Raw genomic sequence first — 18,459 nt, 5'->3', positions numbered from 1 at the left:
GTGTCTTTGATCTTAGGTTAGCCTCAGACGTTGCAATACTTCATCTGCTTGCTATGCATCTGAAATGCAAATATCGGTGCAGCCTGTCTATTTGACATTTGTCTATTTGAACATCTGAAGAAGAAATGAAAGATATTGTGTTACTAACACATTGGTTTTTCAAAGAAACTAATCAATAAGCTGATACTGTGAATTGCCGTGTGCATTTTAGTCACGAAGTCCTTAAAACAGCTGCATACCTGGCCAAAGGAGGAGGAAGGAAGTGTGTGACAAGCAGCAAACTTTCAAGCTTTCTCCCTTCATAATTCAAGCCTTTGAAAGCAGGTAATTATCAACTACATACATGAAGCTAAAAGTTACACAACTTTTAGCAGGAAGTGCAGATTTAAGCAAAAATATAGGATCAGGCAAACGGAATCAGCGTCGTCTGCTAGCATGTTCCTTAGGCAGAAGACCCTAAATGTTGCAAGATGTAAAATGGTACGTATCAGAGACTTCAAAACTGACAGAGAAATCTTAGCTCTACTGGTAAACAAAAGAGGGCAGTTTAGCTCCTCTCAGCCATATGAGAATGATTGTTCAGAGAATGATTGTTATAGATTTGCTGAGTAAAAAAGACAGTCCATAAAAGTGGTTGCCTCAGAAACAGTAGAAGAAGATGATTTGAAAGGGAAAAATTCCTGCACGAAAAGTCGATGTAGAGCGGGCTGATGGCCAAGATATGGCCTCTTCTGTTTAACTTTTCTGGTAAGGTTTTGGTTTGGTAAGTTAAAATCATTGTACTATGAACAAGTCAAAGAATAGACTAAGAAGCAGGGAAATTTCAGTTCTAATGTGGTTCAGTTCCTTGCTGAAAATTATCCTATAAAAATGTTAGCCTGGGATTTTACACTGTTTGTCTTGTACTGAGCTCCATTTCAGTCCATTATTAATATATGACAGCTACATAGATGTATTTACACCCCATCTCATATTTCCTGTTCAGCTCAGCCAGAATGAATAGTGAATGCATTTAAGGCTATTAGAACAACATCAAGTCTTTTCCCAAGCATAAACTGCAGTCTTACTCTCAAGGATAAGCCAAAAAAGACCACCTTTTGGGGTGCAGGAGGAGATAAATTTATTCTGTTCGCATATTAAGCAATGGAGTATTAATAAAACAGACCTCTTTTCAGGCCACACCATTTATTTTTAAACAGCCAAATGATTTCATCAAGATGTAACTATGGAGGTGATACTTCCCCTGAACAAGAAAGAATTAAAGCCAGAACTGTCAATCTGTACGACTAAAGATTTTGGCAATGACGATGAAAACAGTGCAAAAACTTAACTCACCCATCTCTTTGAAAGCTTGCTTCTTTTGTAAGACACAAAGAGACTGTAAGAAGTAAATCTTTCACTGTCTGCTTCACCTATCTTGCAATACAGTAGATCTGTTAAATTGCCATAAATACGTATCTCTGTGTTCCATACAGTTACACATAGCACAAAGGGCAATCTTGTCAGAGCTGCAATAAAACTCTAAAAATATAAGTAAAGTGCTAATAATAATCAGTTTTCCTTTCAATTTATATCTGAAGCCTTTGGAAAAGATCACAAATGCATTGTAAAAGACTCTTGGATACACTGAAATCATTCGTTTCTTGTAGGCTTAACTGGAAGTTCTGTTATCAATGGTAGGTGGTGACAGAAGTATAGATAAATATTAATCTCTTAAAATTCACAGCAGTAATTATTAGCATGCATCATGGACAACAAGATGTTGTTTGTCCCCCTGTCCTTTAGCTTCATGCCAAAAATTAATAATTAAAAAAATTAATTAATAGAGAATAGAGTCCTTAAATACAGAGGAAAGAAAGGGAATTCGAGGAAGAAAGAATTTAAGCAATATGACCTTGCTGCAAATGAGTTGTAAAGAAGCAATTCACACTTCAATAAACCATAATTTTAAATGAAAATACATTCCAATAATAATCCAAAATAGATTAATTCTATATTCATTAAATCAGTTTAAAGTATTTTATGACACAAATGTTTACTATAGGACACTAATTATGCCAATTGAAAATATTTCTGTGCTGAAGCTATCATGTTTTTGGAGATAAATTAACCATCCTATTTTTTTAATTTTTTTAATTGGAATGGTAAAAGAAAAACTCACAAGAAACAACAGAAACATAACATCAGATGCATTTCAGAACTAACTTATGCAATATAGGAATATAGGCAGGCTATATTCAGTTTCAGCACTTAAAATCCACCAAAACTGGGTTTGACAGTCACAAAAAAAGTTTGATTCTGCTGCGACAATGAAAGTAAAAATCTTAGTAATCTTAGTGCATGTATTAGATACTATATGTCCAGAGCTCTATCCCTCCAGTAGATTTGTGAAACAGATATGACTTAAGGAGGGGAAAAAAAAAAGATCAAACTATTCCACAGAGAGATGCAATGAAGATGCAGTGACATCCACTATTTTTGACTTGCATTGACTTACATGTGACGCACATTTCCCACAGGAGAATAGCAATTATTGAATAAGCAGATGATGATAAGGATATGCCTTCCTCAACCTGCCTTCCATCATCATTCTCTGTCGCTCGCTCGCTCTAGTGCTCAGCTAGCTCGGATAAACACCCATGGAATTAGATATGAGGCCCTGAGCCAAGGGCTCTCCCTTAGGGAAGTATGTGTTTCGCTAGTAACTACATAGCCACTGTCCTGGGCATAGTGAGTTGAGTTTCAGGAAAAGATGAGTCTCAGCACAGAGCCCTTCAGTCCCAGCCCTGAACTGTTTGGCATCCCCATTACAGCTGGTAACCATCCTCAAAACCAGAGGGGATGTTACTGTTTCTGTCCGAGACAACCAGCTGGGCAGAGCCTTAGCTCTAGCCTGGCAGGACGGGCCGGTCTTTCACTAATGATCAGAGCACGAAGCCCTGGTGAAGAGGCTGGCTGTACGAGGTAGCACGCCAACAGAGCATGCTGCGCATGTCCAGTCCTCCCGCACAGTCTCTCTTCTAATGTGGCAGGCAAAAATACTGTAGTTACTGAGTGACTGATCTAGACAGTGCAAAAACCCTGCCCAGATCCCAAACACTCTTAGAGCTTGCTAAGAAGGGCCAAGATATCTAATAGCCTCTCCAGTTGCTGTTGTCTTCCTTTTTACCAAAAGATCTTTCCATAGTTGTTTTATAAGTTGTGCGATGACAAGCACAAAGGCATCAGACTAGAGTGCACTGGCCATGTTACGATCCTCAAACGTTACTACAAAAAAAAAAAAAAAAAAAAGTGGACTTCTGAAGGCATCATTACTTAGCAGTGGTCCTGCTTGGCTAGGTCTGATCATACCATGTAGGCAAAAGCAAGGTAGAGCAGAGGAAATTTCATCTGTACCTGCCCGATTCTGTGGTTTAGCACATTTCCTTTCCTGCTGCATTTCACAAGTGGAAGCTAATTCCTACTCCAATAAGGGGTGGAGGAAAGCAGAGGACAGCAAAAAACCCCACCACTATCTATCCTACAGGCTGGGAGAGCACGAATATCCTACAGGGGACTTTGAGGCTCCCCTCTCCCATCCCGCTCAGCGTTCCCAACACTGTTCCTCTACACCAGGTACCACAGGACTGTGAAGAAGCAGATTAGAAAGACTGAGGGAAGGAAAAAGTAGTTGCAGCTAGAGCATGAACAGCATGTTCATACAGCCATAGGCCAAATAAACTAAAGTCTCAGGTTGGATCTAGCTACAAGGTTGGGGCACCCTGTATCTGTCATCAGGTATCAAATAATAGCCATATTCACCCTGCACCCTAAGCACCTATGGGGCCTGTGCCACCCAAAATATATCCTTCTTGGTGCTTGCTGTGTTCAGTGCCATAAAACAGGACAGTAACCAAAAAATACCAATAAGCCCTAAAACCATAGACTTTTTGTTCTCTCTTGATATGATTTCAGGCTAGTGTTCACCCTGTGTTCACGTTCCTGATAGTTTAGCCAAATAATAATGGAATATACATTCTCCTCATCCAACACAACCTCCAAGTTCAGATTTGCAAATTCAGTGTTGTGCTACTTAGGCATTCATTACAAAGAATTTTAACTTGCTTTTTAATTCAGGAAATGCTATTCTCCACCGGTACCTGCCCTGAGGCTGTTTTGTATTAATGTCTTTAAAGAACATTTATAATTTAATCTTCTCAAGGAATTATATTCTTGAGAGGCTACCTTTGTTTTCTTTTTGTCTGGAGGCCTCAAAAGAAAAAAAGTACGGAGCATCTAATTCAATAAAAATGCAATTCTCCATATACTCCATATAGCACTTGGGTTTAAATGACAAGTTATGTACATTTTCTTTGGTCTGCGTAATTTTCTTTGCACGGAAGTCAGCTCATACGACTCAGCTCAATTACATTCATAGGCACCATGACTGCACATCAGAATTAAGCATTCCACAAAATCTGAAAGCACGCGCCTTAGCAAACAATAATGGACACGGGACAAATTCATCCCAAGGGCAACTCTGTTTAAATCAAGGCAGCTCCCTCCAGAATGCATTTCATCCTGTAAAATTAATTTGACAGGCTTACTGTGAAAACATTGTTCATGCTAAAGGATGTATGTTGCAATGCTCCTAAATTTGTGTTGAATATTTGCTAAGGAATTTATTTTGCATATACTTTCACCAGGTTTGCTTACAATTGCCAAGATCTATTTCTTGAAGAAAGAAAACATTTTTACTTAATACGCCATACTGGATCAAATTATTTTAAGGTCGAGCTCTTTGTGCAGGCATACTGCTATGCTGCTATCAACCCTTAGGCAATGCAGATTTGACATCTTCACTTCATACGTTGCCTGCATGATCTGTATTGTACCTGCTCAGGACAGGGATCATATTTTGCTGTCTCCGAGGCACTATTCACCATGTGGCCCAAAATGAGCAATAAATCTTACAAGCTTTCAGAAGTTCTATGTGCTTACTTCTTGCTTACATCTAAAATCATTCCTGGATAACTCTAGATACAAGTACTCTGAAGTAGACATTCTTGAATTTCGGACATGTAATATGCCCCCTCAGAATTTGATCACTTCAGACAACAGAAGCGTACCCAAAAGCATGGAATCAGGTTTGTGCTGAACACGCGCTACTCCTCCTGATTTGGAATGAATGCTAAATGCTAAGTAAGTACAGCCCAGAATTTAGCTTCATAACGCTCAAAAGCCACACAATGAACGAGTTCTTTTCGCATTATGCAAATACCATCAAATAAACAACAGACTCCTCCTTCAGTTGTTTCACTAGCCTTCTGTGCTCATGGTTACATACGCTATCCTTACTGCAGGTGACCACATGACACCATATGCCAGGTACGGAGAAGAGGAAAGTCCAGAGTCAAAATCTGAAAGAAGAGGCTTAATGGTTTGGAAAGAGAGAAAAGAGAATTCAGTATGGAGCAGGTGATATTGAAATGGGGGAAATAATGGAGGCAAGGCAGCAGCTGTGGGCAAGTTGCAAAATTTGGGGGGGGAAATGGTCTGGATCCATACGGAATTTGGAAAAAGAGGACAAATCACGCTGGATTTTGAGAAAGCCACAAGCACAGAGAAGCTAATAGGGATTACACTGATCTGAATTATTCTGTCCTTTCTTCTGCCATTAATATCTCAGGGTCCCCTGCCACAAGGTATAATATATGTGTACCTGCTCGTTAAGGATGATCTTAAACTGGATTATATTTAAGACATTAGTGAAAGGAAGATATTCACCTAGAATATGCCTGAGATGTCTAAAACATCCTTTAGTTCTGTTTGTTAGAGTACAACAGTAGCCTGTTTAAGACAACTGTCAAGAAATTAGGATGATTTTAAAATAATACATTGTATATGCAATTCTGTTTCCAATACAACACAAGAGACAGGTCATAACAGTACTAGAATTTGCTGGAATTTCTTTAAAAATTTTTTCTAATCTTCTAGGGTTTTTTTTAATTAATTTGAAGAATGAAAACATGACACTATCTTCTAGCATTCTTACCCACAGCGCTTTTCCTTCTTTTACTTCCATGATCCTTCTATCATTCAGTTTGAAGTGGAAAATGAATAGGAGGAGCAGAACTAAAGACTTGAGAACAACTATTTGAATATTTTCTACTCACGGTCCATTCCTGGTTGAACTCTCATCTGGAAGATTCATTCAATGATGGCAGATTTTTTCCTTTTTTCAGTTTTGTTTTTCCTAGTTGTAAACTCTAGGGTCACCCTTAGCATATAAACTACAACCCACAAACTTCTCAAATTCTCAGAGACACGCACATGTTTGTCTTAGCAAATGAAAACAAACAAGTGCAGCTTTAAAAAGCAGTGATCTGAACAGCAGACAGGGAGCTGTGCTGCGCACTACCACACCGCAAAACCCAGGAGCAGGAGGACCAGAGCTGCAGGTACTCTGTGCATGATTCCCTGTTACCTTCACCGAGTTTGCCTGGCCTGGAGCAAGTCTGATCGCTTGTTTGCCTGCAGTTACTCATGTGCGCCTGCTAGTTATCTTTCCCAAATCACACGCAGAACTATATGCTATTATATAACACTGTGCAGTAATTGCCATCTTACCTGCGCCATACGGATAGTCACAGTAGTGTCATATTTACCGAAGGCCAGAGATAACAGGAGTCAAAGCAATAGTAACACCAGCCCAGAAGCCTACACAAAAAAGAAGAAAATGTCTACAGAAACCATCTTCCCCAAAATATTTCCATTCTGGTTTCAAAAGAACAGTCACAAATTTCATTGCAGTTTGCTGTACGTTCCCTTATCGCCTGGACATGATTTCCTGTGTGCTCTGTAGCATACGCAAAGATATGCCAGTTCTGGAACTAGTGCTCTAAATAACCAAACAGGGTGGATGGATTTCATTGTTGTTATTGCTATTTTTGTTTTGTTTTGTTTTGAATCATGGCTCTAGTCAGAGCAAGGCATGCAGTGTCACGGTAGGCAATTGAACCTGGGTTTGGGGCTATTTTCCTACACCATGATACTTCCAAGCTAACCGCTGGTTAGCCTGTATCTTGAATTAGTAGACTGGCTTTCTTTTGTCAGTACTCTGAACATTTTACAGCATTTCCAAGGAGGTATCACCTGTGACACTAATTCATGAATTGTTTGCTTCCAGCATTATGTTCTGTTCCTGTCCAGGCTGCTTCCCACCTAGAAAGCCAGAGTCATTGTCGTACACTATTAGCTTTTGTCTGCAAGTCCTTCAGGTGTTTTGCTATCTGTCAGATGACAGCACTCATATCCATAATTATCTGCACTCATTTTTCCAATAAGATTCTAGATAACTTTATATAATACATATAAAGCTTTCCTAATATCCAGACTGATTATTTGTGGATAGAAATGTATTCCCACAGCTGATAGCAATTACTATGGTACAGAAGCATAAAAATGCCTCTCAGCAAGGTATTTACAAACATAAACCACAAATATTTACCTCGAAGGCTGGTCTGCTTGCAATGATGCTGCCGGTCATCTTCTGATAGCCCATCTCCTACCCTTCTCCATGCTTTGACATGATTTTTCTCTCTAGGGATGTCCAAATGAGTTAGACAGATGTCTGCAGAGATAAACATGTAGCATTACTTCTTCCTCAGTGACTTGTCAAGAAACTGCTGTTGTAAAACTAAAAGGATGAAGATTTCTCTATCCCAGAATACGCATCTGTGCTTTGAAACAGTAAGGAAATCAGGTTGATCTACAAATCTAGTTTGTAAATCAGGGTCTATTCCACAACTACCTACCTCAGTTTCCCTACCTGCAAGCTCTTCAATTCATATGCTTTTTTTGCCCCCCCCCCCCCCCCCCACTGTAAGCCATTATAAAACATGATCAGTTCATAATGCTGATAAGTCTCTCTAAATATATACCGGTTTTCTCCGTTTATCCTCACACTCTATAAAAAGAGCAAAAAAATTTGCACAGGCCAGGAATTCAAAGCTTCTCTAAAGAAAAACAGTTAGCAAAAAATGGAGGAAAACAACGACAAAGAGAACTATGAGAACATTTCTGAGAATTTTCTGTAGCATAAAAAGACATCCATAATGTTGAAAGTCCCATGAAGATACAGCCTGAGAAATATGCTCCAGAAATATATTGTTAAAGCATTGGTGTCCAAAAGCACTTTCAATTCACAGTCTATATATGTGTCTTGCATATTTGTTCCTTTAGTAGAAGGGCTAAACATTTGACATTACCATATATCTTTCATGACTGTATTATTCTAAGACAGTTAAAAAAAAAAAAACAAACACCTCACAATACAGGTAAGAAGTGAGGAAAGAGTAGGGGAGCAGAAGCAGAAAGTGGGTGAGATGTAACGCAGCAGGGTGGGAAGAGGGTTGCTTGCTGCACGTTACATGCGCTTCTTGGTCAAAATATTTCTAGTTGGTTAATCCTCTGCAATAATAGTCACATTAAATCCAAACTTACTAAAATACTACCCCTCTACATTTCCCTGCTACCTCCATATTGATTATATCCATCTTTCATTTTATCCCTGTTCTAGCCTCCTTTTTCTTTATCCCTGTTTTTGTCCTGTGACACAAAAGACACTTATTGCAGATAAAAATGTAAATGGAAGAGAAAAACAGAAGACAACGCTAGATTGTTGAGGAAAAATGAAATCTACAGTTAGGACCTACCAAGTCTAAGATGGTCTGTTTGATTTTTGTTCTTTTTTTTTTTTTAGATCAGGTATTGATTTGGCCTTCTCCAAACTTCTGTAATATTCTGGAAATACCATGAAAATAGCCATACTCAGGTCAACTGGTATCTAGCCTCAATAAGAACTGCAAAAGGTATATCTGAGCAAAGGTGAAAAGGAGATTCAATTAAGCATTTGAATTCCATTAAAAAGATTAATATGAATATTTCGCAAAGTCATTTATTTAATTTCAAATGCTTCTCTATCACTCCTCGTTAATGGGAATAATTAAACTCAGGTAAGTGAAGAGCAGAGAAATAACTGAAATAGTTTTAAAAGGACAACCAGGTAAACAGTAGGTTTTTGCATGAGAGAGAAATTGTGCCAGAGAGCCACGAAAATATAGGGTGATTTAAGGACAAATAGGAGAAAAGATAGACTTGTACTGGGAACTTAAAGACTTTGAAATAAAAAGATTTACTTCATTAATATTTTGGTTTTACACCTTCTGTTATTTTGTAATAAACATTCAAAGACTTTTAGCACAAACTGGCTGTTTTAGCCATGTCAGAAGAGTTAAAGGAGCGTATCACTAGACTCTTACAAAAACATAGCTGCAATGGATTAGACAAAAAAAAATGCTTGAAGAGCATCAAGGGAAGCTTTAAAAGTATCATGCTGAAACAGTTCATGCTGTGATATTCTCAAAACACCTGACGTTCTCAGAACATATAAACTATGGAATAGCAGTGGGAATAAAACATTATCAGATTCTATTAGTTGAGGAAAAAACCTTTCATGTGTCTCACAGAGAAATATTACAATTTTACCACAGCTAATTTTATAATTTGTGCTCGGATAAACACAGCCAAAAATCTAGTCTCTGACAAAAAAATTGGCTTAGTGTAGCTATTTTTTCATCAGTTTGTTTTAAAATCTGATAAAATGTTAGCAATATAAATTCTGGCATAGCAAGACTAGCTCATTTTTCCCATAGCTCACAGACCAACTGAAATAACATGTTCTTCCTCCAAAATTCAGAATAAAATATTTGCACGTCTTCTTGCTGTCTTATAGCAAGCATTACTTCCTATAGTTGGTTCGTTAGGAAATAGCGCAGAAGATGAAACTCCACGCAACAATCATTTGGCAAGAGGCTATGACTCTCGTCGTGAGAAGATCCGCTTTAGAGTTTATGAAATGCTGGGTTAAAACACAGAGGCAGTATTTAAACCTCTTTTTATGCAAAAAGGAAAAACTAAAAAACCTAACTTGTTAGCTAAACATTGGCAGCTCCTGGAGCAAGGTTGGTCTCTCAGGTCTGTAAACTGGTAAATAAAAATTAGGGGTCTTTTCTTCAGGCAAGGGCACACTGAGAAAGATATTAACCTTATTTCTGTTTGATGTCCCAGCCTGATTTTCATTTTGATGATGCCCAGCAAGTTGCCTCATATTGATTGATTGAGATTCTTTCTTGAGGGGAGAAATTTCTGATACATTTCAGCACATCCGCCAGCACCTTGTCATTTCAGCTGGAGGAAACCAACCACTGTGGAAGAATAGAGATTCGCAATAGCTTTTTTTTCTAAGAAAAGCTATCAATCTGTTGTTCATTTTCCTTTCCTTCTTCCACTATGAATGGGAATAAGGACAGATAAAAACACGAACAAAGTTAAGAGCAGCCTGTCCTCCACAGTCCTGACCCATAAAAGCTCTCCTTCATACTACTCCTTACTCTTGAAATCTCCCTTTCCCTAAGTCTCCCATATCAGCCTCAGAAAATACTTACCAGTTTCACCACTACTGCTCACAGATTGCTTGCCCTCTCTATAACATAATTATTTAAGGTCAGACTGACGCTTCCTTCTAGCTGCATACAACGTCTTTCATGTCCTGCTCCACTATTCAGACAGTCAAGAGTGCCAAATGGCGGTTTCCTGCAGAAAAACGGCTCCAATCAAAACCTCAAGTGTGGGGCAAAGACGGAGGGGACATAAAATCTTCTTTCTCTTTTGTTTGCATGAAAAACTCAGCACACAAACCAAATGAGTAAAGAGAAGTTCCCCACAAGGTGGGAAGATCGGCTCTTTGCTACTTGCATAGCAGCTTCTACTGCGCTACTGCTCCCCGTGGAAACGGGAAGTAGAAAAAGCGTTTTGAGAAAGTCTGTTTTGAGACATTTCCTAGCACAGCGTTGGAAAGCTAAGCAGGCTGAAAGTGTAGATATTCTTTGTACAACATCCAACCAGCTAAACTCTCTGAAGATCATTGATCTTTACTTTTATTTAAAAGTTTTATGCTTTCATTAAAAATCAAAATTTTTAAGGGAAAGGCTAGTTTGTATTTTCCATGAGCCACAATACTAGACTGTATAAAACTTGTTTTATAAATCATTTATACCCTCAAAACATCTTAAAATTGCTTATCAAGCAATCTAAACCTCAAAAGGAAAAAGCAAAACTAAAAAAACCTATCAAATACATTATCCATCTTGAATTCAAACAACTACCCATTTAAACTGCTTTATTACTGATATTGCTTTTTTATGCTGTGTGTATATATACATACATATAAATATATATATAAACCATATCAGATATTGTAAGCAAGTGTGGTTTAACTGCACTGTGAGCTACATTTAATGGCTTTACCGTCAATTACTCCACAAACAACAGACAGTAGTTTTTTCAGGACTGTCAGATTAAGACTATCAGGCTGAAATATTTATATATACAGTTAATACAGCCAGCACAATACTAAGAGCTCCTCACTGCTGCTTACTTTCTGCACTTGCTTCGGCTTGGCCTGTCAGGCGAGGCCAAACTCAGATTTCCAAGCCGGTTTCACTTTCTGGTTCCTGCATGAGAACTAGCAGAGCCCAGCAATAAGGCAGAGCTGCAAAACTCAGGGCCTGACTATAACCTTCTCTTCCAGTCTACATGAGAAAGTCATTCACAGTTTCTTTCAGGGTGTCTCCTGTAGACAGGACACCGTCTGTCCTGACACGAGACAGACGTTCTGGAGAACAGCTGAGGTGTTTTGATCCAGCCTACTGCTGATCCTCGCTCTTAAAAAAACAAGCTGGGAGTTAACACTAGTGTTGATATCCAGTTCCTCACTCCCAAACCGCAATTTAACATAGTGAAGCCTTTTATGTTAGTACGTGCCTTCTTACCTTTAGCTTGTTTTGTTGAAAAGATTGGTACCTTTGGGGCATGGAGGATCTAATTAATCTTTCAGATTTCATTTTGTACTTCACAGACACAGAACTCGTCGTCACCAGTTTGGCTTTGTATCTCATGTGCCACAGGAGCACATACTTACTGGAAGTAAAACAGAACAGTGACAGACACACACTGCCCAAATTCTCATCTAAGTACTGCTTTAGAGATTCAGCACAACTTTTTCAGTCACTTGCCTCAGGTTCTTCTAAATTGATAAGCTGGTTTCTTAGCTCTTGTCAAGATACATCCGATGATTTAAGGTTTGCACCGAATGGAAGCCTAAATGACATTGACTCCCAGGTTCTGCAAAACCAACTAAACCTGCTCTGGGGCAATGGTGAGGCTGCAGAAGTGTGCAGAAATTTGAAGTTCTGTCCAGTCAAAGCGCTGAAAGCACATCTCTCTCTCTCTCTCACAGGCCTGGGGCCTGTTTAGCTCGTTGATGGCTTCCAGTTGACAAGAAAGGAGTTGAACAACATGCTGTATGGAAGAAAATACTCCATTAGATAGGCCTCCTTAATGCCACTCTGTCAGCATACACTGGATGGAATATGTGTTATGCCTTGGTGTGTCGTGCTTGCAGCTTAAGCATACGTTCATTCTGCCCACACTACACACAGTTGCTAGTAACTCCCTCTTCCCTCCCACACTTAATGAGGTGTGAGGTTAGGTTTTCTATAGTTAGAAACCGTGACTCTAGCTGTTGCTTTACAGCCATTTCTGCAGCATTCATAGGTATAATTTGCAAATTTTCAACTTTGGAAGGCACATTATATTATTAGAATAGAGATGTAAGTTGTTCTTCTCCAAAGCTGGAGACGAGCCCTGTCAGAGTCTTTCTGGTTTCCTTGGATGTGCTCAAATCATACAACTGATAAGGGAAATGCACACTTTGATTAGTTCAGCTCCATGCAGGTGCATGGAAGAACTGCAGAATTGCAGAATGCAGGTGCTCTAGCTGAACAGCGCAAATGTGTGCAGGAGGGAAAAGGCAGGAGAAGAGCAGAGGAGAATAGCAGATCATGAAGTAAGAAGAGGTGGTCACTCAGAGCACTGCAGATGAAAGCAAGATGCTGATGATAATCTCAGCAAAGAAAACCTGAGCACTGGTATGATGTGCTTCATTATATTTGACTCTATCTAGGCGTCAGGTTGTTGTATTCTCCTCTCTCTGCTCTGCAGCATTTGGGAAGTCCCAAGGAGAAAAGGTGCAGTGAACTACAGTATCATGAATGTGTGTGTGGGGGGGGGGGTATATATGCAAATATATACATGAACATAGATGTATGAAGTGGCAAAATAGTTATCATTTCTAGATGCAAAAGTTATCAGGCTAACAGGATCCTTTACATGTTCCATCTGTCTGTTACAAGATGGCCTTTTATCAGACATTTGTTTCAAGTAACTCATACCACTGAGCAAGGGTAACATTCATATTTGCTGCTGAAATTATCGTGGATAGCATTTAAAGGGTCGCTTCTTGGAAGTTTAGCTCTAAGAACCAGAAAACATACATACCAAGCAAGAGACCTGGTGACTTATGGCTTGACCTTGACGGGGAAAGATCTTCTAACTTTCCAGATTTACAGTTCTCCTTCATGGAGACCTTGACTGGAAAAATGCTCAACTTAGAGAAGCAAGTTCACTTCCGGTTTTCTTTACAATAAGATGGCGTTGTTATAGGTCCCCCAGAATTTTGGAACAATTAAACATAAGCCAGATAAGCTTTCAAGTAATCTATATGCTCCCTTAATTGTCTTATAGATAACTGCTCTAAATCTAAGCTGATATATGTGCTTCCTTATGCACACAACCACACAGTAACGCTAACAAGAATCCCAGCTATTATTAAGAAGCTTGCTAGACATTACAGAATTCTTTTCGCTTACAATTAATTTTTAAAAATAACTTTTCTCTTTCTAGATTTTTAACTTGAAAACATACTTTTGCATTATAGCATATCAGAATATTCAAAACTATACAAAACATGTATATATATATAGTGTGTGTGTGTGTGTGTATGCATATTAAAAAAAATTGCCACTGTTAGCTAGAGAAAGCAGTTCAGAGCTGAATATTTATGGCCTTATTTGTGCATAATGGATAAGACAGACCCAAAGTCTATACAGAATCTACTGAAATCAATAAAAGCTTCCAGAATATATTATGTTCGCAAATGAAACCTGCAATGCTAATGGCATTCACGTGACATCTTAAATTGCTAATGACAGATATGCTGATAATTACTCCCTGTATTTAGGAGTCAAGACATATCCCCAGGTCACAGATAACTTATTTCACCCACTTACATGTTACTGCATTGTTTTCTCTTATGGGGTTTCACACCTGTCTTGTTTATTGATCAGAGACAGGACAGTGAACTCTTGGTCCAGTTTAGTGTGCTGCTTTTCCCTGAAGTTGCATCGTATCTGTAAAAGCATAGCGAATTGGAGCACATGATGAACAAGCAGAGACCAAAAGAATTACGTTTGTCAGTCTCTACAAAAGAGGATCTTATTTATGTCTTCAAACATCTAATGGGTGGTTATAGAGAACATGAGAGTCAGACTCTTCTCTGAGGAGCGCAATGAAAGGACAAGGAACAGACACCAAGAAACACTGCATCAAGCAAAATTATGACTGGGCATTAAGAAACAAAGTTTTCATGGGATGAACTGGGAAGGGTTGCCCGGAGTGGCTGTGGAGTGTCCATACTCAGAGAGATTCAAATCTTAATTCGATAAGACCCTGAGCAACTTGATCTAACACTGACGTTAACCTGACTCTGAGCAGGGGCTATGAACAGATGAAGTCCCGAGATCCCTGCCAACCTAAGTTACCTGTAACTCTACAACACCATTGCATAAATCTGAACCAGGAGATTTTCAAGGAGGTTTTTTTTTTTTTTTTTTCTCCAAACAGCTTACCTTACAGTTACTTTCCCTTTCTTATTTTCCAGGAGCAACTATAACAACTGCAGAATTTTTCTGTATTTTTCTTCAAAGGGTTGCTAGACTTCAAATTATCCAAGGATCCCTTCTTTATTTGAGGCCACTGACTGACCATAAGAAATGTACTGAGGCACTAGAGGTATTTGTTTGAAATACTTGATATTGAAATTCAAACTGTTCTTCAAGCAGAATTCCTAACAAGAAGGATTTGTGATCGGGAGTCTACAACAGTTACTTTGAAGAAAAATATGTGTGTTTAAGAGACCTACAAATCTTCAAAAGAACCACCCCTTCAAAAGGCCCCACCTCACAGATATAAGGGCTTTTTTCAAAAGCTAATGTATTTATACAAGTGGAAAGACTTGTGAACTGTGTAAGGCAATTACTGCAAACACTGCTGTAGAAGCGGACAAAACGTCCCTGATTTTCCTTGTTTTTTTCAAAGAAATACATTATTTCTTTCATAAACACTAAAACTATAGGCCAAATCCTGTAGTCCTTACCAAAAGAGATGTGGTTTTCCAGATGTCCCAGTGGCCTTCTGCACAAAGAAAATGAATACCCCAACGAGGTAAAGGGCAGAAAGAGAAGGGGCTTCAGAATATGGTCCATATGGAAAGAAAAACTGCATTTAAAACACACCCAATAAGCACTGAAGATCTATCACGCTGGATTTGAGCAGCTTTGAATTTTTCACAAAACTATTGCTACATTCATCTATCTATCTACATACATATATGTATATGCACAGATGTATACACACACAGAACGTTTCACACATAGCTATCCAGAATAAAAAGCTTACCCTGTCTTTTTTTTATTTTTTATTTTTAATTAGAAGACGTTGGGTGTTGCATGTGCTCTGGTATACACTAGGCAGTAGTTCCCCAAGGTGGCTGTCTGTGGTCTCCTGCTGTTGCATGTTCCAAATCACTTTTGTGAACCTACTGAAATTGTATCTCAAGAAGAGAAAGACAGAAGAGATAAAAGGTGCAGATAAACAGTAGTCTCTGGTTAGACCAAAGTGATCACTGCATCTTATTGCTGTTTTTCCTTTTTCTAAAATAATTTCATTCTCTTCTGGTTTACACATTAATGCTTCTGCCTTCTGCATCCCACATTTTATCTTCCTCACTATCTCTGGGCTTCACCCACGGAAGTTTGGTGATGGGGGAGAGACTTGAAAATTATTATTGCAACACACAGGAGGGCTCTGATAACTTTTCACCAGGCAACATGTGTGTGCGCACACGCTGATGCTCACGCTTCTGTTGAGGATTCTTCATGGTCTGTAACTGCCAGTAAGGACTGTAAAATGATTTTCTTACTATAAAGCACAGCAGAACAAGAGTCTAATGTTTTCTTACAGCAGCTCTGCAGATTTCATCAAGTGAACCTCTTCCTACTACTGTAAGCACAATAGTGCCATTTGCTTTTCTTCACAGAAAAGCTCAGCCTACACACAATAATGTATTTCAGATTTTAATCTGACAGCGCTTTCCAATGTGCCAAGGACACCTAACAGGTAAGACATGGCTACTCAATATCTGCGTTCATTCTCCTTCAACTCGTTTAGGTAATTACAAAAGAAAACTTTTTAATTAATTAAAAACTAAATTAATTTTTAAAACTATTTTAAATAATTTAAAAGTATTACTAAGCATCAGCCAGTTCCCACTAAATCAATTAAACTAGCTGAGTGCTCCATATGGTTTGAAAGCGTGCTGCCTATTTTAAGGGGGAAAATAAAAGAATCCATTTTTCTACACTTCGTGCCCAGCACATGAATGTTATGAAAAACTAAGGCTGTGTAACTGCAAGCTGACTTTGCATAGCTGACTAGGAAAATGACACGCATAAGTAATTCTTAATCATTCTCTGCATGATTAACAACAAGCTAGCTCTGAAATATTAGGAAGCTGCAGTGACATTATTTCTTGCGGACATTTGGATGGTGGGTTCTGAGGATGGTTATGAATCAGTAACTGAAATCAGTTTTCAGTTAATACCTAGAGTTTGTAGATTTGCATACAGAGCAGTAACTGAAAGTAACCCACAAAGAATTTGCAAAATTGTGCATGGCATGAACTTTGTCTCGGGCACCTTCATTTCACTTTTTTTTTGTTTTTTAAATACTGGCATATGGCTTACAATAACAGCACAATACAATAATTTAGCATAGAAGGAGAGGGAAAGATAAGGTAACATGATTTTTAAAGACAGCACCAATCATTGTTCACCAGAGATCAAGACCTAGTCACACTTGGTGTTGAACTATGAGAAGTTCTTTCCATGTTCGTGGCAGTTCATTAAAATAAATAAAGAATGAACTCTGGCATGAACAGTCTGTGAAGAAGACATGTTTGCTTTTTGATGTCTAAAGTGAAACAGAGGTTTTCATTTATGAGTATGCCACTTTGGAGAGACCTTAACTGCCTTTTTTTCCCCCTCAGGATTCCATTGTTATGGGAATGTCACATATTTCTGTTTTGAAGCATTTTTTTTAGCGTGAGGGTTTTCCCTGAGCGCCGAGACTGCTACCATCCACCTTCTGGGAAAGCTCTGTGGACTAAGATCCTATCTCATGACTGCACTAAATGCAAGCAAATCTTCCAGACATTTCCCAATACTCAGGCTTTTCTTTGCTCAAATTTAGTAGTCTGCTGTTAATATCTTTAGGGTTTCTGGGACAGAAACTGTCATTTAATAAGACTACTGAAAAATGTAGGCCTGAAAACCTTTAACTGGACTCTAAGTGATTTCACAGAAGGAAATACAGCCATTTCAAACCTCTCTTTTTTTTTCCCCTATACGGATGCTAGTGCAAACTAGAGAATGCTAGCTCTAGAAAGCATATAGAGGCCTGAAGTATAAAACACTTTTCCCACGTTAAGTCCTTTGAACAAAGGCCAAAATCAGTCATTAAACTAATATGGGCGCACTGCTGTTCCCCACCACCGCCTACAACTGCCAAACAGTAGGAAAGACATCATGCAATATCGGAAAGGACTAGGCCATTTCTGCATCCTCTGTGGACCAGGAAATAGACTGTATGGCAGAGGTCGTGTCTTGCAATACTGCCTAATCCTCTGGGGATTAAGGATGCATCTTTGCTGCACCAGTAAACTTCTCCGTCTAGGCTCAAGTAAACCGTTGGTAGATGAGGAACTAAAGCATCTTTATCCACAAAGGGAGGTAGGATACAACATACTCAAATAATGTCCCTGCAGGGAATTGTGCAGATTTCCCTTGTAAAGTTATTTCCAATCAGTTTTCTAAAACTTAGTTTCTTTGACATTCCCTTGTCAAAGAATCTGTGTGATGTTGTTAAGATTTGTGAGCCCAATAACAGCACACCATATACCTAGCCACAGGCCTAACTTCATTTTCACATAAGCCCTTGGTTTATTGGTAACAAGTCTATCAGATATCATCTGGGGAGGGGGAAAGTTCAAACAACTAAGTCATCCCTTTTTTTTTTTTAAATCTGCAAACTTCAAAACAGCTAAAATCCATCTAGAGGAAGTCAAAGTTACTGTAAAGTATTAGGTTTCTGAGCCTCTTACCGCCAGCTCTCCTCCCACCC

General features: G+C 38.7%; 1 long non-coding RNA gene across 1 annotated transcript in view; it reads right to left on the bottom strand.

Moving 5' to 3' along the window:
- Window positions 1-4,477: 4,477 nt before the first annotated feature.
- The window catches only part of LOC138067992 (uncharacterized), a 33,978-nt gene continuing 19,996 nt past the window's right edge, over window positions 4,478-18,459 (bottom strand). The window contains exons 7-13 of the long non-coding RNA XR_011142472.1: window positions 15,679-15,832; window positions 14,232-14,351; window positions 13,441-13,533; window positions 11,874-12,402; window positions 7,490-7,612; window positions 6,610-6,699; window positions 4,478-4,560 (exon numbers count right to left, since the gene is read on the bottom strand). This is a non-coding gene — a long non-coding RNA (uncharacterized lncRNA). The remainder of the gene's footprint in view (window positions 4,561-6,609; window positions 6,700-7,489; window positions 7,613-11,873; window positions 12,403-13,440; window positions 13,534-14,231; window positions 14,352-15,678; window positions 15,833-18,459) is intronic.

The sequence above is a fragment of the Struthio camelus genome, chromosome 8, assembly GCF_040807025.1.
Source record: "Struthio camelus isolate bStrCam1 chromosome 8, bStrCam1.hap1, whole genome shotgun sequence".
NCBI classification, from domain to species: domain Eukaryota; kingdom Metazoa; phylum Chordata; class Aves; order Struthioniformes; family Struthionidae; genus Struthio; species Struthio camelus.
Note: the sequence above shows the minus strand (reverse complement) of the source record. Positions and strands in the feature narration are given on the sequence as shown.